Here is a 23,136-nt window from a genome sequence, read left to right on the forward strand (position 1 = left end):
ACGGGGACATTAAAACAAGTATAGGAAATGAGGAAGCCAGAGAAAGTATATGTACAACCCATGGACATGAACTAAGGGACAGGGGAAATGCTGGAGGGAATGCAGGTACAGGGCGGAAGAGGATAAAGGGGAGAGAAAACAATGGGACAACTATAATAGTATAATCAATAAAATATACTTAAAAAAATTAAACCACCAGATTTAAGCACAAAAAAAAAAACCCCAACCCAATAAAGAATTCCAACAGCTGTTTCAAGGAAGCTCAATGAACTACAAGAAAAGAGAAAGATAACAATGAAATTAATACAAACAAAATCATAATAAAGAATTAAACAGAAATGAATGAAATGAAGAATTCAACAGAGACCATCAACAGCAGCATAGATCAACAGATGAAGGAATCTGAAGTATAAGATAGGAACTTTGAAATTATACAGTTACAGAAGAACAAAGGAAAAGTATGAAAAAGAAAGGACACATGGACAAAGACAATGGGAGGAGGGGAGACTGAATGTGATGTTAAGAGAGCGGTGGGTAGGTCAGGGGAGAGTAATGGGAGAAAAATGGAGACAATTGTAATTGAACAATTAAAATGAAAATTAAAAACAGTAGGAAAAAAGCCAATGTGATTTTGGGGTATCATAAAGAGAAAATGTGTCAATTATTAGAACCCCACAAAAAGAGAGGAAGAAGAGGGCAAAAAGCGTATCTAAAAAAATAACAGCAGAGAACTTCCCAAATCTGGAGTGAGAGTAGGACATCCAAGTTCATGAAGCCCACAGGTTCTCAAACGCATTACAGTCAAAGCGATTGTCTCCAAGTCACATTATAAGGAAACTGTCAAAATCCAAAGACAAAAAGAGAACCTTAAAAAACAGCAAGAAAAGAGAAACTTGTTACCTACAAGGGAATCCTGGTAAGGCTGTCAACAGATCTCTCAGCAGAAACCTTACTGTTCAGGGAATGGCAGGATATATTCAAACTGCTACAAGAAAAAACTGCCAGAAAGGAATACTTTATTTACCCAGCAAAGTTTTCCAGAAATGAAGGATAAAGGCCCTGGCCAGGTAGTTCTGTTGGTTAGAGCACTGTCCTGATTGATACCCCACAGTTGCAGGTTTGATCCCTGGTCAGGGCACATACAAGAATCAACCAATGAATGCATAAATAAGTGGAACAACAAATCAATGTCTTTGTCTCTCTGAGGAAAGGAGGAAGGGAGGGAGGAAGGGAGGGAGGGAGGGAGAGTAAAGACTTTTCCAGGAAAGAAAAACTGAGGACATTTATCACCATTAGACCCTCTTTATGGGAAATGCTGAAAGGGGTTCTTTTAGCTGAAAGGTAAAGATAAGTATATTCCAACTAGCAACACATTCCTCTTAAGCACACACAGATCATTCTCCAGGACAGATCATATGTTACAGAGTTTATTCTTGTATTATTCTTTAGTAACTATTGTATTATTTTTCCACACAAACAATTGTAAACCTACTTTTGCTCGATCCTGTATAATACTGAAATTATACCAAAGAATAAGCCAGTCAGAGACAGACAAATACCATATGATTTTACTTATATCTGGACTCTAATGGAAAAATAGAAAAAGACTCAAATACAGAGAACAAGACTGACAGTTGTGAGAGGGGAGGGGAATTGAAGGGACTGGATGAAAAAGGTGAAGATAGCGACTTCCCCTCTCTTTAAAATCAATACACGTCCTCAGGTGAGGATAAAAAAAAAGGGGGGGGGACGGGATTAAGCAATACAAATTGCTTAGTTACAGAATAGCCACAGAGATAAGGATTACAGCATAGGGAATACAGTCAATAATATCAAGATAGGTATAGGGCCACCTAGATAACTGAAGCAGTGGGGAGACCACTCTGCGAAGCACATGATTTTCTAACCACTTTGCTGTACCCCTGACACTAATACAGAATAATAGTGAAAATAAACTGTAACTGAAAAATAAATTTTAAATAATCATACCAAGGATCTTTTCTGACCACAATAGTATAAAACTAGATATCAATAACAGGAGGAAAACTGGAAACCTAGAAGAAATCAGTAAATTCCTAGAAACATACAACCTACCAAGCCTGAATCATGAAGAACTAGAAAATCTGAACATACCAGTAATAAGTAAGGAGATCAAATCAGTAATCAGTAATGTCCCAAGGAAAAAAAGTCATAACAAGATGGTTTCCCTGGTGAATTCTACCAAACATTGAAAGAAGAATTAATGCAAACCTTTCTCAGACTAAATAGGAGGAAACACTACCAAACTTATTTCATAAGACCAGCATTATCCTTATATCAAAGCCAAATAAGAACATTACCAGAACACTATATATAGGCCCATAACCCCGATTTATATACATGCAAAATTTCACAACGTATTAGTAAACTGAATTCAGCAGCACATTAAAAGCCCTGGCCCTGGCTGGGTAGCTCAGTTGGTCAGAGCATTGTCCCAATTCACCAACACTGCAGGTTCAATCTCTAGTCAGGGCACATACAAGCAGCAATCAATGAATGCATTAATAAGTGGAAAAACCAATCTCTCTCTCTACTCTCTCTCACTTAAAAAAAGTATCAACTAAAAAAAATCATACACCATAATCAAGTAGGATTTTATTACTGGGATGCAAGGATGGTTCAACACACACAAATCAATAATTGTCATGGTACACATTAATAGAATTAAATATAAAAATCAAATCATTGTCTCAGTAGAATGCAGAGAAAGCATTTGACAAAATTCAACATCCTTTCATGATAAAAACTGCCAACAAATTGGGTATGAAAGAAATGTACTTCAACATAATAAAGGTCATATATCTCTCATACTAACAACATACTCTAAGGTGAAAGGTCAAAAGCTTTTCCCCTAAGATTAGGAACAAGACAAGAGTGCTTATTCTAACCACCCCTATTCTACTCAGTACTGGGAAGTTCTAGCCAGAGCAATTAGGCAGGAAAATGAAATAAAAGGCATCCAAATCAGAAAGAAAGCAGTAAAACAGTCTCTTTGCAGATCAGATGGTCTTCTATATATAAAATTCTAAAGACTCCACCAAAAAAATTGTTAGAATGAGAAGTCACTAAATTTGTAAGATACAAAATCAGCACACAGAAATCAATTGCATTTCTACACACTAACAATGAAGTATCTGAAACTGTTTTTAAAATCCCATTAATGGTATCCAAATAAAGTACATCAGAAGTAATAAAATACAATTTTAATTGTATTTAAGCAATACAATACATCAAAAACAATAAAGTATATAGGAATATATCTAACCAAGTAAAAAAAATCTGTGCTGTAAAAAGTATTAGACTTTGAAGTTTAAAACACAAATAAATGGAAAGGTATCCCATGTTAATGGATTAAAAAAATAATATTATTAAAATGTCTGTACTACCCAAAGCCATGAATAGACTCAATGCAATACCTATCAAAATTCCAATGGCATTTTCAGATAGGAAAAAAAATCCTAAATTTTGCATGAACCACAAAAGATCCCAAATAGGCAAAGCAATTTTGGAAGAACAAATGTGGAGACATCACACTACCTGATTTCAAACTACACTATAAAGCTAAACTAATCAAAAGTGTACGGCTTCCTGACTACAATGTCAGAGCTGAGTCATTGTGACAGACCATATGGACTGCAAAGCCTAAAAAAGTTATTATCTGGCCCTTTGCTGAAAACATCTGCCCACTCATGTTTCAAACAGTGATTCCAACCCTAATGATGTGTCCCCCTGGTGAGCATTAAAAGAAAATTTCAGAGCCCTGGACCACACCTAACCCCTCACATCCCCCCTAAAAAAGATTACAATAATATTGGTCTAGTGTAGGGCCATTTAGCTATTACTGTATCAGTACAAAAATGTGTACAATAAAACAGGAAAACAGACAAGATAAAAATCATGATATCCAATGTAAAAAATAAAGGCAAGTTGTTACTATACTGTCTGTCACAGAAACCACAAAGTACTATATAATAAATTGAAGCCACGAGTTTTGCTCTGATCTCCATGAATACACAAAGAGAAAAAAACAAGTTCATTATATAATTTATAGTAGCCATAAGGTTAAAACATCTTGGTGGAAGCAAACTTTTTTCTAAGACTTCTGTCTGACTGACTGTAAAAGGAATGTTTTAGTCCAATTCTTCTCAGTGATGAAATATATATCATTTAATCCTCTCACAAAACCCCACTTCGTCACTCAGAAACAAAACATAAAATAAAAGCCCTAATAATGGCAGGATTTTCATATAGATGGTACCATGCTGCCTTTCCTACCTTTTTTGGAGAGGATGGGGAATAAGGCTGAGTAAAAGAAATGCACAACTGAATTTGAGACAAGTGGCTCTATATTCCACAAGCTATTAATAAATACTAATAATAAATCTACTAATGCAAACAGTCCCCAAGTTATGACACTTACTTCATACAAAAGTGATTTATTCAGGCCTATAATTCATTTCTCCTGCATTTACCCACTTACTCAATGGTCTCTGTTGATTATGCCAAATACATCTAGACAAAGGAACAGAATATATATCACGACATAGCAAAAGTACAATTTCATCTTACCAGTGTTAAATTTAAAACATGGTTTCTTTGTTTTCAAATGTGGGAAACACTGAACTGGTTTTCTACAGTTTAATGAAGCAGTGTGGGTGGGGCAAAAGGAGGTTTAGAGTTGTGAGTATGCAAAAAACACAGTTTACTCTTGTATTATTATTATTATTTTCCGTAAAACAACTATAAACCTACTTTTGCCCCACCATATCTTTTTCAATGAGACCTCATCTCCACTACCCTCTCTCTTGCATCTGACACTACCAAAAGCAAACTTCTTGTAGCTCTCTCAAACATGCCTTAGTACACATGCTGTTCCTACTACCTATAACCCTTCCCTCCAAACCCCCCTTCCTCTTAACTCTTTAAACTCATGACTCAACTAAACTCACTCTATGAGAAGCCTTCCCTGAAAACCCCAAACAGGGCACTGTTCCTCAGAATTTTCTCTACAAGTTCCTTTTCAAAAGGGACAGCTTTCAATCCACATATAAGTCACCTATATTTTGAAAGTATTTATAAAAAGATTCTAAGTGTCTAAATATGTCAAGGCCCATAACATAGTATGTTATGACAGGACATCAAAATTAATATTAGAAGGAGAAAACTGCACCTAAATCTCATGCCCCAATAGTATATAGTCAGAGACATTGGTGTCCCTTTCCTTTCCTCCCTCTTCCCACTTCAGCCACAGCCAAGTAACAATCAAGCCTCATTCCTATTTTCCAACCCACTGCTCTGCCAATCAATTCAATTGTGGAGGAGTAAAAACTAGAAAGTGTCAGAACAACTGTGTACTAACTAAAGGCTGAAAAAGAAAGAGTCTCTAGATTCACTTCTGTGACTGCAAATTACCTTCTACAGACACATTAGCTTTATGGTGGAGGAGAAGAGCTATGAGTTAAATTAGTCATCTATAAATTCTTCCTTTCTCCATCTACCCGTATTTCCTTCACCAAGGCTTACTGATTCTCACTTGCATCTATTCCTTCTGTTTTCAATCTTAACTATACCTATATCAATTCAAGAAATACTCTTAACATCTGGACAGATATAACAGTCCTCTAACTGGTCACTCTGTCCCTTCACAAATCCATCCCACAACAATGTAAGATGAATCTTCCTAAAGCACTTCATCCTTTGTATAAAAAGTGAAAAGAATACAAAGGAAACTTAGAAACAGTTTTGGGGAAGGTATGAGTAGGAATATGGAAAGAAGAAAAAGGGGAATCATAGGTTTTGCTTTTAATATAAGGGTACTATCTGAATCTTTTATAGGAATGTATTAACTACCTAAATGCTTAAAAAAATTATGCTTGACTCTATTCCTTTCCATAAACTGACTGCCAAAACTAAAATTAAAAATCTTTCAAAAATGACAATTATTTTCTACTATAAGAACATTTCCTCATTTAAACATAAATACTATACATCATTTTTTCTTCCCTAAATTTAAGGCTTTATAATCTATCACTCAATGCTGTATACATAACTACTATATCACATATAATGCGGACCTCGTAACACCACAAACCTAAAATAGTCTTTCACAGAGCAGGCAATTAATAAGTAGCTGTTGAATATGAAGAAACTACTTGTTCAATTACTTCTAACTCATCCATGTAGCCTCAAACACTTCTCTTTCTAGAAAATAAAAACAGGCAGTCAACAGCCTACACCATAATGACTACAGGCACCACAGATTTTAGGTAATTCACCATTTCCTACTATCACCTCTAGGCTAGCTTCTACCCAATCTCTTCTTGAGCTCCTTCCAATGCATTGTCAAACCTACTTGCAATCTGTTCTCCACTCTAAACAAGAATAATCTTCTCAGAAAGTAAAAATGATAATGTCAACCCATTGCTTAAAACTTTCAATGTCCTATCGGCCTCAGAAAAAAAGGCCAATATCCTTAACAGCTATAAAGCTTTTTTTGATCTGGTCCCTACCTGACTCCTCACAAATGACTCTCCCCTCTTTGTTCACTACGCTCTAATGCACACAGGTTATTAACTTGTGTAAAATTACTGGGCTTTCACTCACCTTTGTGCCTATATACATAATGTTCCTGTTCCCTCTGCTAGGGACCTTGTTTTTCCTTCCCTCAAAATGTCTTGGTTAACATATATTCATCCTTCAGATCTCAACTCCAACATTACTTCTGGAGGGGGGCAAAAAAATAATTTTCCTTCCACCTTCTAAGTTTTTGTAGCTGGGCTAATAATCAAATTAATATGAGACAGATTGATAAGAGAATATGTCCAAAATTTATTATGGATTTACATGCAGGAATTCCATAAGAATGAGATTCAAAGATACATTTGGCAGTTGACGTTTATATGCCATCATTTTGGACAAAGAAGGAGAAGCCAGGGGCCTGGGATTTCAAAAGGAAAGCAGGTAATTTACAGATGGATGAGAAAGGGTGAACAAATTCTTGCTGGGCCACTCAGAAACAATGGGACACAGAGAGAAGTTCAACAAACAGGCTTTGCTAGATTTCTCCCTGTCTGTCAAACTTAGGTCATATTATGATGCTAAGGTGATGATGCTCCTTTCCGTTAAGGCAGGTTTTTCTATCTGAATTCCTTCAGGCAGGTAAAAGGAGAGGGTCAAAGGTTTCTTTCTGAGTTTGCTCTTTCCTAATAATGAGCTTAAAATCAATATCCCAAAAGACATATTTTAGGGTGGCTAGACTTTGGTCCCCCTCAGTTCTTTGACACACCAGGCTAATTGGAGGCACCTGATATATACTCTATGTCAACATGTAACTGGGTGCAGCCAGGGCCCCCCACAAAGAGGGATTTGTAACGGGTCCAGAACTCAGGGTATCCAGGAAATATTAAAAATATATAGATGTCCTCTCCCCCACAAGTCTGAACTGGGGGATGGGACACATGGAGCAGGGCTACTCAGAGTTATTTTGCATATTAACAGTTGGGCCAGCTTCCTATGTAATATACAAAATGGTTATTTAACATTATCTACAACAGCTGGTTAGTTTCATAGATACGTTAAGTAGCTGTAGCCATGCTTTGAGCCAGGGAGATGGGAGTGATTTCCATCCATAACATAACTGGGAGGCAGCTTCCCCTGGTCACAGCACCTACATGAAAGCTTGGAGATGGTTTGCTCCATGCCACAGGGCCACACCTGCCCAGACTTAATATGGCAGCCAAGAAAGGCTGGAAAAAATACAGGAATGCAAGCAGGTACAGCCAACTGCGGGAGAAGTCAGAAATGGGGTTGCAGAGGAAGATTCGCTCTGGGATTTAAACCCAGGCATGGCAACCACGGGTTGGAACCATGCAGTTTTGGGGCTCCCTTTGTCCATGTGGCTTAGGAAGCAGGAGAGACAATGCAGGACTAGGGATGGGGACAATGTGAGACCGTGCAGAGAAGGAAAGGAGTGAAAGGACTCTTCCTGGTGGGCCATGAGAAGGTGCAACACAGGTTTGGATTAAGAACTGGAGATTGTGGCAACAATCTGCAGCCAATGGTGCTGGGAACCCTGGGAGTCCTGCCAACCAAGCATGGATTACTGAGAAGAACCTGGGGCTAGCTGAGCCACAGACTTCTATTTTTTTTCCTGAGATATGGTACCCCTGACTAGGCAAAGGGGGTAAGGAAGGACTATGTGTGTTTGTGGGTGTTTTAAGGGACTTTGGGATTTTAATGAAGGCATTAACTCATTACTCTAAGTCTGTATAACTTTTAAATAGATAGTTCCTTCCCTTTTCACCAAGCTCTGGCATTGAGAGCCATAATTCCAATTCCCTGGCGGGGGCAAGGCAAAAAGTACAGGAGTACCTCAGGAGGGGGGTCCATTGGTAACAGTATTTTGTCCCTCCCTCTAAGTCTGTTCCGTAACAAACATGTACTTCCCTAGATAAAATGTATTCTAGTATGCGATTTCTATCATTAGTGGGGGGAGCAGAGATTTTATCTGACTCACAAAACACAATCTGGCACATAACAGGCAGTAAAAAGATGCTGAATAACTGAACAAAATGAAATGGGGTACAGAGAAAGAGATCCCCAGGAAACCCTCATAGGCTTTGGGGGGTGGGGGAAGCAGACCATATGGCAGTTAGGGTACTTGTTATAACAATGGCAAGCTGGTGGCTAAATAATAGCTGTGCTACTGCCCAGGGGGCAAAGGGTATATATGTGACTTTCAGAATCTATGGTGAGTCCTAGAGCCTGCATGAGAGGCAGAGGCCTGAGGCAAGAAGGCGTTCCCCCTGCATCACTGAGTCAAGCTTACCCTGACTAAAGGTGTCAGCCAAAGAATGTAAACGATATAGGAAACTGGCAAATGCACCTCATTGTGGGAGAAGCCACACAGGCGTTCATACAGGAAGCTCCAGGTCAGGATTTAAACTTAGGGCAGGCAAAAGGAAGCTGGTCTGCTATGGAGAGCCATGATGTAGCAACCAGGCAGAGAGGGAGATGCTGATCAACCATGAGGGCTGAGAGAGTGGGTAGCAGCCATCCTGGTCTGTAGTAAAAAAGGTGGTCTGAAAGGAGGAGAGATTCAGCCATGCTGCCAGTAGTGAGACAGGAGCCATGCAGGTGGAGTGAGTGGAGGAGGAAGAGCCATGATGTAGCAGCTAGGCAGTCTGTAATCAGAATTCAGCCATGCGGCCTGGTATTGTGAGGGAAAGAGCAGCATGCCACTGCCCTGATCGTGCACGCTCTAGATGACTCAGAAGCCATCCAGGACTCTACCTTGCAAGATGCTAACTTTTAGGACGCAGGACATATGGAAAGGCCACTCTCTTAGGATTTGTTCCTTTCCTGGACTTCACTGTGATTCAGTGAACTACAGCACATGCTTTCCTGGACTATTACATGTAAGCTGATGACAACATATGCCAGACCCTGAAGGAGAGAGCTGCTGGCGTTTGCACAGCCGGCTTAAGCACAGATAAGCATATAGGGAACTACTGGGCTTGACTCTCACTTTTAGCCTTTTGGGGAGCAAGGGAAATGCAAGGTCTCAGGGAAGAACAGGTCTCTGAGAATAAGTACTCTCAGCACCCCCAAGGTTAGAGTATTGTAAATAAAAACCTGCTTCTTCCAATACTAATTGTTGACTTATAAACCAAGGCACCAGGTGAACAGGCCTCTGTCTGCTCAGTTACAATATTACAAACTAATACACTGTCGAACTGTGAGGTATGTTACATATAATTATACATATTTCCTTTTACTGAGCTATTTCTCTTAGAACTTCTATGTTTCCAACTTGAGATCCTGTAAGGTTTCTTCAAATCAAATTTGGAACATACTCAAATTAGAAATAAGTTAAATAATTTCTACATCATTTTAAAATTAGTATTTCATACTACTTCATAGAAATGATATAATTGGGACAACTTCCTATTAACCAAATAAATTTAGCCAATTTATAAAATTTTTGGCATGGGTGAAACTTGGAGAAAACATGTATTTCAAAAGTAGTGCTACTGAGAGGTGAAATATACAGAGCAATAATAAGACCCAGAATATAAAAAAAAATATGCAAAATAATTAACATGGTATATGCTATGCTAAGAGAACACTTACACAAGGAACTTTGAATTTTTTATGAAGTAATACTCAAGCTACTTTAGCCAGAGATGCATACTGCTATAAAATGATATTTAGAATTTAAACTCCCATTAGTACCACAAAAGGAAGGCATTAAGTCTACTAAACCAATCATACTCAAGTTTCTCAAAGTATGGTCTTAAGAATGCTAAAGACCCTTAAGTTCCTTTCCGGAAGTCCACAAGGTCAAAACTATTTTCATAATAATACCAGCTATTTGTCATCTTTTCTTTTTTATTTATCCAAAAATATTTTCCTTTAATAAAAAGTTCATGTCATGTGTTTAATGGAAAACAATTAAAATGTTACATAAAGTCTGTTAAATAAATTGTTTCAGATCATGTAATTTCTCTGCAAAATCTGTGCATATTTTTGTGATATTTTCAAAAGCAGATCTTGATAAGAATTTGACTGATCAACTGATGCTATAGGATAAGCTCTATAGGATTCAGATTGAAAGTCAGCAACATCTGATCAAATAAGTCTCCATACTGATATTTGAATTCCGTGGCCTTGAGATAGGAATCATCAAGTTTTGTCATGGAGCTGAATTTCTACTGAGCACAAAACTATTAAGATTTCCTACTCAAGGTGTCTCCAGGTCTGGCCTTATATGAAGAATGCTGACTAAAGATATGTTCTGCTATTTGTATAAGAGAAGTTCAGTGCTGACCTCTGCTAGCCTCATGTTAGTCTTTTTTAGTTTATTTACCAATGACTTTCTACCTTCTAATATTTCTAGGTAGAGTTGCTTATATTTTTCCAATTCTATTTTATTACAATCACCAGAAGTTTTCATTTTGGAGAGTTCAGATTCTAGATTGTTATTTCAGAGCTCCAACTGACTTCTTATTGAAGCATTATCATACTATTAACTGTTCTGAGTTTTCTTGAAATGTTTTTTGCATCTGTAAAAATAGACTGACTTCTTTTAATTTTTCTACTATATCTTGTATTGCACTTGCCTTCTTTACTGTGTTGACATTTGCATGGATGATTCAAAAGCCAAGTTGACTAAACTACTACCCTCCTAGCATAAATCAAGGAAGTATCACCAACTATACTAGCAGTCATTGTGTTCTTTACTGCCAACCATTCACAGGAAAAAAGCCAGCTTCACTGAAAAATATTCTTAACGAACTTTCCAATTTGGACCCAGCATAATGGCTCCCGCAAAGAAGAGTGGTAGAAGGGCCGTTCTGCCATCAATGAGGTAGTGACCACAGAAAACACTATCGACATTCACAAGCACATCCACAGACTGGGCTTCAAGAAACACACCACTCAGGCACTCAAAGAGATCCACAAATTCGCCATGAAGGAGATGGAAACTCCAGATGTACACACTGATACCACACTCAACAAAGGTGCCTGGGCCAAAGAAATAAAGAATATCCCATACCATTATCAGGTGCAGTTGTCCAGAAAACATAATGAGGATGAAGATTCACCAAACGTGCTCTATATGTGTGTCACCTATGTACCTATCACCACTTTCAAAAATCTACAGTTAATGTGGATGAGAACTAACTACTGATTGTCAAATAAGGTTATAACACTGCCTGAATATAATGTTCTTAATTTTATTAAATCTTGACCCTTAAGATGCCTCTTTATGTCCTGTGTGACAAAATAGGAAGTCCATATCAAGTACTTCAGTTGCATTTGAAGTACAATAATTGCCTTTAGGAAAAAGCATTTGTGCACTTTATTTGCAAGCTAAATAAGCCACTTTACCATGGAACTTCAAAAAACCGACTTCATTGTTACTTCAAACAACAAGTGACAAACTATGATTATTCAGATTGGGTATTTGGCAGACATGTTCCTACAAATGAATGAAGTGAATCTATCACTCCAAGGAAAATAACTGGAAATATCTGCTGCCAAGAATAAAATTAGAGCTTTCAAAAAAAATTAGAATTTAGGAAAATGGTATCCATCAACGTGAGCTTGGAAACTTTTCAATACTTAAAGACTCATCTCATAACATCTGTGGTGATGTGAACAAATGTGATTCTTTGTCTATCATACAATAAAATGTGCCAACATTCAGAACTACATCACTCAGTCAACGAATATTTTCTGAAGGACCTATGCAAAAACTTTTAATATACTGGAGTATAAAATATTCAGTGATAAAGTTTCACTGCACCCACTCTTTAAGAAACTACTATCTGCCAAGTTTTGAGGTAGTATCAAAAAAATTATCCACAATTTAATCCACAGGTTATGAAAATACTCCTTTCTTTCCAAATACATGACTGGATGAAGCCAGACTTTCTCATATACTTCATCCAAAATAAAAATATCACAACACACTGAATGCAGAAGCAGATATGATAATCTAGCTTTCTTGTATAAGCCAGTCACTAAAGCATTTTTTAATAATGTAAAAAATTGCCATGCTCCTCATTAAACTTTTTTTGTTATGGGAAACTAATATTTCTAAAAAATATGTATTATTTACGCTAAAACCATTACATGATATTTTAAATGAGCTAATGTTTTAAACTCCATTTTAATTTTTGATAATTAATATTGATAGATATAAACCACAAAAAGAAAAGCTCTCCAGCATCAATACTGTTTAAGCGAACAAAAAGAATCCTGAGATCATAAGCTTCAGTCCTACTAGTCTATATGGTAGAAAATTACTCAAGGGATAAAGACACAGTGAGATAGTCTAATTTCACACACCCTCACCTGTATCTTCTCTCTTCAGTACACTTAGAAAAATTGATTTTAATATAAAGATTTTAAGAATATTTAGGAGGAATCGCCATTCATAACAATGAATTAAATCATTTCCTGAACCTATTTATTCAATGTCTTGATGTCTTAATTACAAAGAAGTAAATATTTAAATGTAACATTTGCTAACAACAAAATAAAAGGAATATATACAAGTAAAGCAAAAACATTTTCTAGAGGAAACTGAAGAACTAATGCAGAAATAAACTAATAAAAACATCAGAATTTTAGAGCTGGAAGTTAGAAACAAACTACTAAAAACTATCAGAATTGTCACTTTAGACATAATCTAGTTAAAACTTCTCCTATAGAGGATAAAAGAGTGTTAAAGGCTGGTTAAAATATAGAATGAGGCGCTGGGCGGATAGCTCAGATGATTAGTGTCATTCTGATACACCAAGGTTGTGGGTTCAATCCCCATCAGGGCACACAAAATAAACAACCAATGAATGTATAAATAGGTAGAACAACAAATCTATGTTTCTCTCTCTCCCCACCTTCTTCTCTCTAAAAAATATATATAATATGTATGTATGTGTGTATGTGTATGTATATATATACACACATACACAATGAGGAACAGAACTGAGTTCCCAGACTCTATACAGTTCATGTAACTTTTGAGAGCTTTATGTGCTAAACACAGGAAGACACTGGAGATACAGGAATAAACAAGACCAACCTTGAGCTGCTTTCTTAGAGACCAGCATCAAATGTCAAACAGGTGCAACGAGTGTTACAGAGGAAATACATAGGACTCTATCAGAGCCTCTAACAAGGTATAAACCAACCTGGTGGGACAGGGAAGAGGGTCTCTACAAAAGTAACCTCCTTATTACCATCATCAACCAATATCCTCATCATTTCCTCCTTCTCTAAGGACTCTCACATCTAATTCATTAATACACTATTCCTACCATTCATTGTTCTTAGTGATGTCAACATTCACTCAGCTAATTCACCCAAAACCTTTGCCCCTCAGTCAATTCACCTCCTGAACTTAAACAATTGCTTTCCACTTTTCTTCACCAGTCAAAACCGCCATGGTCATTACTGGTAATTACACCATTTCCAAAAATCTAGATTTCAAAAATCCCAAATACCCACATTCTATCTCTTCAGTTGACTTACTCTACTACCTAATTTCCCACTATCCTTTGTTATTACAGAACTTTTCATCCATGGACATCCCAGTTTTTCACTATCCATGTCCGAACTGAGATGTACTATAAGTATAAAATACGACTCAGCTGGTATGGCTCAGTGGATTGAGTGCTGGCCTGCAAACCAAAGGGCCAGTGGTCCAGTTCCCAGTCAGGGCACACACCTGGGTTGCAGGCCAGGTCCTCAGTGGGGGGCACATAAGAGGCAACCACACATTGATGTTTCTCTCTCTTCTCCCACCCTTCCCCCTCTCTAAAAATAAATAAAATCACTGAAAATAAATAAATAAATGACAAAATAAAATACACATCGGACTCCAAAGAGTAGGTAAAAAAAAGAATGTAAAATATTCCACTAATTATTTATGCTGATTATTTATTGAAATAATTATACTTTGAATACAGTGGTTTAAATAAATTCCGTTTTTAAAATTAATTTCAAATTGTGTCTTCATACTTTCTTAATGTGACTATTAGAAAATTTTTAAATTACATATGTGGCTCACATATTTCTATTAGACAGTGCTAATCTATTCTGTGATGACTCCTAAATGTTGATCTCCAATTTTGATTCTTCCCTAAACTGCAGAATGACTATCTAGCCTATCTGTTTGGTTGTCTAATCATTATCTCCTACTTAACATGTCTACAACAGTACTCTTTGTTTTTAAACTCTAATAACATTTTTATCTAACTTAATATATCCAAAATATTGTTTCTAATGTGATTAATATAAACAATTATCAATGAGATATTTTATATATTTTTTCATACTAAACCTTGAATTTAGTGTTCAGGACGTCTGGGATCAAACACAAAAGTTTCACTGGATATAACAAAGCAGTACTCTTGATATCCTCCCACCCATGTACTACCATCTACTGGCATATTTTAAAAAATTTTAGGATGTGGAGAGTTCCGGCCAAGATGGAGGCATAGGTAGAAACCCTTCACTTCCTCGCACAACCAAAAGGAGGATAACAACCATGCAAAAATCAATAAACAACCAAAAGTGCCAGAAAATCAAACTGCATGGAACTCCAACAACCAAGGAATTAAAGAAGTCAACCAGAACAACCAAACCACTAAGAACCCACCGTGAGGCGGTGGACCGCCAAGCGGGGCCAGCAGCCAAAACCCACAGCAAGGAGGTGGACCAAGTGGTTGGGGCTGGCTGAAGGAGAAACTAAGAACTGACTGTGGACTACCAGGGTGGTTACCACAGTGGGAGAAACTCCCAGTCGCACAGGAGAGAGTTCATTGGAAAGTGATGCTAGAGCCAAGCAAGCAAGCCGCAATGGTCCCTCTTTGACCCCTCCCCCACAGACAACGCCACAACACAGCAAAAAGGGTCGCCTTGCCCTAGTGAACGAATACCTGAGGCCCCGCCACTTTACAGCTTAACCAGTGCACCAAGACAAAGAAATAGGGGCCAAATGAAAGAACAGAGCAAAACTCCAGAAAGAGAGCTAAACAATGAGATAGCCAACCTATCTGATGAATTTAAAGCCCTGGTAATCAAAAAGCTCACAGAACTGATTGAGCTTGATTGAGAAATGAAAAAACAAATGGAAGATACCCAAAATGAAGTAAAGCAAAATATTCAGGGAACCAATAGTCAGGGGAAGGAAACCAGGACTCAAAGCAACCATTTGGAACAAAAGGAAAAAATAAACATCCAGCCGGAACAGAATGGGGAAACAAGAATTCAAAAAAGTGAAGAGATTCTTACAAAACTCTCCGACAACCTGAAATGTTCCAATATCCAAATTATAGGGGTGCCAGAAGGAGATCAACAGCAAGAAATTGAAAACTTATTTGAAAAATTAATGAAGGGAAAACTTCCCCAATCTGGCAAAGGAAATAGACTTCCAGGAAGTCCAAGAAGCCCAGAGGGTCCCAAAGAAGTTGGACCCAAAGAGGAACACACCAAGGCACATTATCATTAAGTTACCCAAGATTAAAGATAAAGAGAAAATCCTAAAAGCAGCAAGAGGAAGGGAGCGAGTTACCTACAAAGCAGTTCCCATAAGGCTATCAGCTGATCTAGCAAAACAAACCTTGCAGGCAGGAAGGGGCTCAAAATAAGTATTTGAAGTCATGAAAGGCAAGGACCTACATCCAAGATTACTCTATCCAACAAAGCTATACTTTAGAATGGAAGGGCAGTTCATTGTCACCAAGCCCTTATTATATGAAATGTTAAAGGGACTTGTCTAAGAAAAATAAGATCATCAAAACTATGAACAGTAAAATACCAAGCTCACAACTATCAACAACTGAACCTGAAAAAAAAAAAAAAAAAAAAACTACACAACTAGAACAGGAACAGAATCACAGAAATGGAGACCACATGGAGGGTTATCAGTGGGAGAGGGGAGAACGGGGAAAAGGTATAGGGAATAGGAAGCATAAATGGTAGGTACAAAGTAGACAAGGGGAGGTTCAGAATAGTATAGGAAATGGAGAAGCCAAAAAATTTATTATGTACAACCCATGGACATGAACTAAAGGGGGGGAATGCAGGTGGCATGGGCGTGCATGTCAGAGGAGAATAAAAGGATAATGGGACAACTGTAATAGCATAATCAATAAAATATATTGAAAATAAAAAAATAATAGTTAAAGCTGAAAAAAAAGCAGTCGAGCAAAGCCATAGGGGGGGAAGGATTGAAGGTAGGGGATAGGCATGGGCTGGGGGGGGGGAGTGGTGGTGGAAAAATGGAGACAACTATATTTGAACGACAATTAAAACACACACACAAAGCAATTGAGATATCCAACTTCCACATCTTGTATACTATGTTTCATTTAACCTCTAATACAATCCACATTTGATTGGATTATTAGATAATCTCATTAAACTGTTAGGGTGTGTGTTTGTTTGTTTTTAGTTTTTAAAATACACTATGACTGCCCTGATGGGTTTGACTCAGTTGGTTGGGCATCATCCTGCAAAGCTAAAGGTTGCGGGTTCAATTCCCAGTCAGGGCACATGCCTGGGTTGCGGGTTCAGTCCCCACTCAGGAGGCATAAAAGCAGCAACCAATGTTTCTCTCCTCCTCTGCCTCCCTTCCCCCTCTCTAAAAATAAATAAAATCTTAAAAAATAAAATAAAAATAAATAGAATATACTATGCCTGAAATACTTTCTGCCTTAGTATAAACAATGAGTTTAGCAACTACACGGCATAAAATTGAGACACATTCTTTATATGCTATAGGTGGTAGTGATATTACAAGAAACTTGCACTGTCTAAGCTATATATGCTTCTAAAAAGTTTAAAATTTATTCAATCACCATATTTTATATTACTCTGGTAATCAGAGGGAACGTTACGTTTACATATAAAGCAAAAAAATAAGCTCCACACCTTAATTTCTATCAATTCAGACTAAAATTCTGAGTCTATGTCTGGAATTTACTCATTACACTGCAGTACAGTGACAGATAATTACATACATCACAATACAATTCCATTAGGAACCACTCCTAGCTATATATATGCCAAAGAACTGTAAACAGGCACTCAAACACAGTACATGAACATTCACAGCAGTACCATTCACAACAGTTAAAAAGGTAAAAACAACCCACCAGTCCATCAACAGATGAATGGATAAATTGTGGTATATACATACAGTAGAATATGCTTAATATAAGTGAAAAAAGCCAGACAAAAAGGCCACATAGTCTATGATTCCATTTACATGAAAGAGAGAACAGATAAATTCATAGAGACAGAAAGCAAATTGGTGAATGTCAGGTGCTAGGAGATAGGAATGGAAGTGAACTGCGTAATGGATAGAAATTTTTTCTTTAGGGGAGTCATAAAAATGCTTTGGAACTAAACCAATGTGGTAGTCACACAACACTGTGAATATACTAAATAATATGGAACTGTACCCTCTAAAATGGTATGTTTTGTATTAGATAAATTGTAATTCAATTTTTTAAATAATTATAAAGCAAATAATAATACAGCTGAATTCTAATTAACCTGTGGCAGTGGCAGGAATCACTAACATCATTATCTGTAAATTAAAAATATATTGACTGTTTAGCCCTGGTCAGGCAGCTTAGCTGGTCAGCGCATCATCCCAAGATGCCACGGTTGTGGGTTCAATCCCAGGTCAGGGCACATACAAGAAGTAGTCAATGAATGCATAAACACAGTGGAACAATAGGTCAATATTTCCCTTTCTCTTTCTTTTTCTCTGTTTCTGTCTTTCTCTCTCAAATCAATTAATTTTTAAAAAAGATCGAAATACATTGTTTTAAAGCTTTCTACTCTTTTTGGTCACAATTATAATAAAATTCATTATCTTTTTTTCCTCACATATAGAAGTTATGCAGTGGATTTAGTAAGCCTCCATCTGTTAGAGATATGTACTAAAATATCTATAGATGCAATGATATGTCAAAGATGAGCTTTACAATAATGGCAGGGAGACAGGAGAGAAATACGGATGAAAGGAGACAGGCTACAGGTAAATAATTGTTAAAACTGGGTGATAAATAAGGGTTCGACTTCCAGTCAAGACAGAAGCATAAGCAGACATGGCTTGCCTCTTCTCAAACAACATCAAAATCACAACTAAAATATAGAACCACCATCACTTAGAACTGTCAGAAATCAAGCTGAATGTTAGACTGACAACTACAGAATTAATGAAACTACATTCACCCAGATTGGTAGAAGGGGCACAGACACAGAATGGGCTCGTTCCTCACCCACATATGATGGATAGAAACTCAGAAGGCATATCTCAGGAGTGAGGAGTCCCAGACCCATACCAGGCCCTCCAGCCCGGTTCCAGTGCCAAGAAGATAAAGTCCCCACAACCTCTGGCTACAAAAATCAGCGGAGACTGAGTTGGTGAAAGAAACTGATTGAGCCCCAAGCAGTTCCTCTTATTAAAGAACCCACACATGGACTCACATACCCAGACTCACTCACTCCCTCTGATCTCCAGCACTGGGGCCAGCAGCTTGAAAGGCACCAAAGGTATACAGGGAGAAAATGAAGTATCTGGCATCAAGACAAGCAGAGGCCATTATCCCTTTTCTAAATCCTCCCCGCACTGAGCCAGCAAGCTGGTGCCATATCTGAGACTCCATCAACCTGGATAACACTGTTTGATCCCCCATAGGAGATCCCAAGACTCCCCCCACCCAATTTACAGACCCACCTAAGCTGCTTTTTCATATGAATGATTAGTTTTGCTCATGTTTCACAACTTCCTAAACCCTCTCAAACAAGCAACAGCTGGCCTCAGCGAGCCCCAGGCTTTGTACTAGCAGCAGCCAGCCTAGATTCACAGCTTGGCTTCACCTGGGAATCTCCAAGCCCAGAACAAAAGGCAGCCACCTCAGAGAGCTTTATAGCTCAGGCAGGGTGGTCTCAGGAAAAACACAGGTGGGGGCTGATCTTGGCCTGTACCACCTGGGAAATGCCACAGCCAGCACACCCAGTGGACAGCTATAGACCATACTGGACCACCACAACCCTGCCCCTGTGCAGGTGATCCTCCAGGGAGGGGAGAGACTGGTAATAAGTGGCCACTACCAACCCTTGCAGTTAACTGGCCTGGGTAACTCCCACCCATAGATCTGCCAATAGCAATCAGGGCTCAGCTATAAGAGGAAAGTGTTCTCAGCCCACATGAAGGGCCCACCTTGAGTACCCAGCTTGAGTGATAGGGGAGGCTATGCCACTGGACCCTACAAGGCACCTAGTAGGCACCAAGGCACCAAGACTCTATTAGTCCACACTACCAAGACATAGAGTCAAAGTAGCTCTACCTAATTCACAGAAACAAACACAGGGAGCCTACCAAAACAAGAAGACAAGGAAACATGGCCCAAATAAAAGAACAAATCAAAACTCCAGAAAAAGAATCAGAAACAAAGGACACACTAATTGAAATAAAGAGAAATTTACCGAGAAACAACAATAGAGTGGGTGAAGCTCAGAATCAAATCAATATGGAACATAACCAAAAAAAACAACTAAGCAGAACAAGAAGAAAAAAAGAATCAGAAAAAATAAGGTTAGCATAAGCAACCTCTGGGACAACTTCAAGGGGTTCAACATTCGCATCATAGGGGTGCCAGCAGGAGAACAATAAATTAGAAATAATGGAAGAAAACTTCCCAGTTTGGTGAAGGAAGTAGACATGCAAGTCCAGGAAGAAAAGAGAGTCCCAAACAAGACGGACACAAACAGGCCCACTCAAAGACACTCAAAAGAGAGTCCCAAACAAGACGGACACAAACAGGCCCACTCAAAGACACTCATAATTAAAATGCCAGAGATAAAAGACAAAGAGAGACTCTTAAAAAGCAGCAAGAGAAAAGTAGTTACCTACAGGGGAGTTCCCATAAGATGGTCAGCTGATTTCTCAAAAGAAACTTTGCAGGCTAGAAGGGATGGGCAAGAAATTTTCAAAGTCATGAAAAGCAGGGATCTACAGCCAAGAATGCTCTACCCAGTAAAGCTCTAATTAAGAACTGAAGATCAGATAAAGAGCTTCCCAGACAAGAAAAAAATAAAGGAGTTCACCATCACCAAACCATTATTATATGAAATGTTAAAGGGACTTATTTAAGAATAAGATGATCGAAACTATGAACAATAAGATGGCAAAAAATACAAAATCTATCAACAATTCAATCTAAAAAACAAACTAAGCCAACAAGAACAGAAACAGAATCATGGATACAGAGAGCGTTTTGATGGTTGCCAGATGAGAGGGAGATTGTAGGGGAATGGGTGAAGAGGTGAGGGGATTAAGAAGTACAAATAAGTAGTTACAGAATAGCCATGGGTATGTAAAGTACAGTATAGAAAATGGAATAGCTAAAAGACTTATTTATACAAATGACCCACAGACATGAACAATGGTGGAGAGAATTTGCCTGAGGGATTGGGGGTTACTGGGTGGGGGGGGAGCAAAGAGGGAAAACAAGAGAACTGTAATAGCGTAATCATTAAAATACAATTTTTAAAAAATAAAAAAAATATGGGGGTTCATTATACTATTCTCTCCATTTCTGAATATGTTTGGAATCTTCTATGATGAGTTATTAATTACTATGCTAATCATTAGTAAAATAAGACTTAAAATTAGTTTCCTTACACTTCAGCTACACTTGAGATGGTCCTACCAATATTGTTTAGTAAACATAAATCACAATTCCACAAATATCTGCTGAACTTGCTATACAAAGATGCATATCAAAATTAGAATCTACTTGATAACAAATACACATTATTTTCCTTAGGATATTTTGTTTTGCTTTCAGGTTTTCTTCACAAACATTAGTTCACTACCAACTATTTCTGAGAAAATTTCATTTGTAAATGGAGAAAGTTAGCAGAGCCAAGGTTAATTGTAGTTAACTGAGTTGACAGAATGGTAATACTAAAAACTTCAAGTCTCCTTTCTAAGCAATTAATGTTTGATGTTAAAATGATCAGGTCATTTTATGCTATTTCTTTTAAAAACAAAATCCACTGGCCAGTGTGACTCAGTTAGTTGAAGCATCATCCTATAACCCAAAAGGATTGTAGGATGATGGTTGGATTCCCAGGTCAGCGCACATAACTAGGTTGGGGGTTCGGTATCTGGTGGGTCAGGGTGCAGAATGATGTCTCTCTTACATCAATTTTTCTCTTGCTCTCTCTCTCCCTCCCTTCCCCACTCTCTAAAATCAATAAGCATGTCTTCAGGTAAGGATTAAAAAAATAAAAATTAAAAAACACCCATACATTTAAAAACAAAATCCAATAATTGCAATTTTGCAAATGTCTCTTCTTCTCAATGCTTGAAGTATTTAAAAATCCCTTATATTTTTTAGCTATTGTTATCTTTTTTTTAGAGAGAGGGGAAGGGAGGGAGAAAGAGAAGGAGAGAAACATTAATGTGAGAGAGAAACATCAACTGGGACCAGGCCACACCCCAGGCATGTGCCCTGACAGGGAATCAAATCCTGACCTTTCACTCCACGGGTGGCTCAACCAATTGAGCCACAATGGCCAGGGCAAAAATTTTTTCCCTTATTTTTCAGTATAGTGTCTTATTAAATATTAAAGTCTATAAAGTTTGTACTTTGGGGGTTTGATTATTATTCCTTCTAAAAATCAAACCATAACGTCAATAAAAATTATAATCAACACACAAAAAAGCATTAAAAACACATACAGCTCCTCCAATTCAAACTTTTAAATGCCCCCAAATTAGCATTTAATAATTTTTACATTACTTTTCATACCAACACTATTCTCATAGAATTACATCTACACAACCTGCTAATGTTAGATTCAACATCTTCTCCCAATATTTGCACTCTTCCTTTCTAGCCAATATGTTCTTGTCTGTTAACTGACAAGTATCTAATTCCTGTAACATAATTTCACCCAAGATAAGTAGGTTATTCTAAATGGCCAATTGTCCAAATACCTCTTTCCCACTACAAGGAGTATTAGCATTCTTCAATTGTCAGAACCAACTTGAGAAAACACAAGCACACAAGAATTAGAAGCGGTCCTTACTCTAAGAGATTATTTCAACAATTTTCTAAAAAGAACCTCTCCAAATGACACAAACTTGCTAAAACTGAGGCTCTAAACATACCAGGACTAGATGAAAGCACCACAGGTAAAGCTGTTATAAGTATTAAAGTTACAAAAGAAAAATAGTTTTGGGGGGAGTGCTGGGGATAAAATGCAGACAACTGGATTGAACAACAATAAAGTAATTTATGGGAAAATAAATAAATAAATAAATAAAAGTTAAAAAAGAAAAAAGAAAAAGTTTTAATACAAATTCTTTTTATTAGTTTTAATACAAACTTTAAATAACATACAGCCCTAGAGAATATTCAATATTCTTGAGAGTATCATTAGTAACTGACATAATATTCGTAAGACCTAATACTCAAGGTCAGATCCTGCCTGCTTGACAGCAGCATTAATAAGCAGGTTGTGACTACCAGTCAATCTTAACAACTACCTGAGATT

At 37.5% G+C, this 23,136-nt stretch overlaps 1 protein-coding gene and 1 pseudogene across 11 annotated transcripts in view; one reads left to right on the plus strand and one right to left on the minus strand.

Annotated features, from left to right (window-relative positions):
• ABI1 (abl interactor 1) overlaps positions 1 to 23,136 on the minus strand; it is a 129,359-nt gene that overhangs the window by 100,549 nt on the left and 5,674 nt on the right. The gene's annotated exons all lie outside the window — the stretch shown is intronic.
• LOC112319313 (large ribosomal subunit protein eL31-like) lies at positions 11,358 to 14,429 on the plus strand (annotated as a pseudogene).

Source organism: Desmodus rotundus, chromosome 4 (assembly GCF_022682495.2).
Source record: "Desmodus rotundus isolate HL8 chromosome 4, HLdesRot8A.1, whole genome shotgun sequence".
Classification (NCBI taxonomy): Eukaryota; Metazoa; Chordata; class Mammalia; order Chiroptera; family Phyllostomidae; genus Desmodus; species Desmodus rotundus.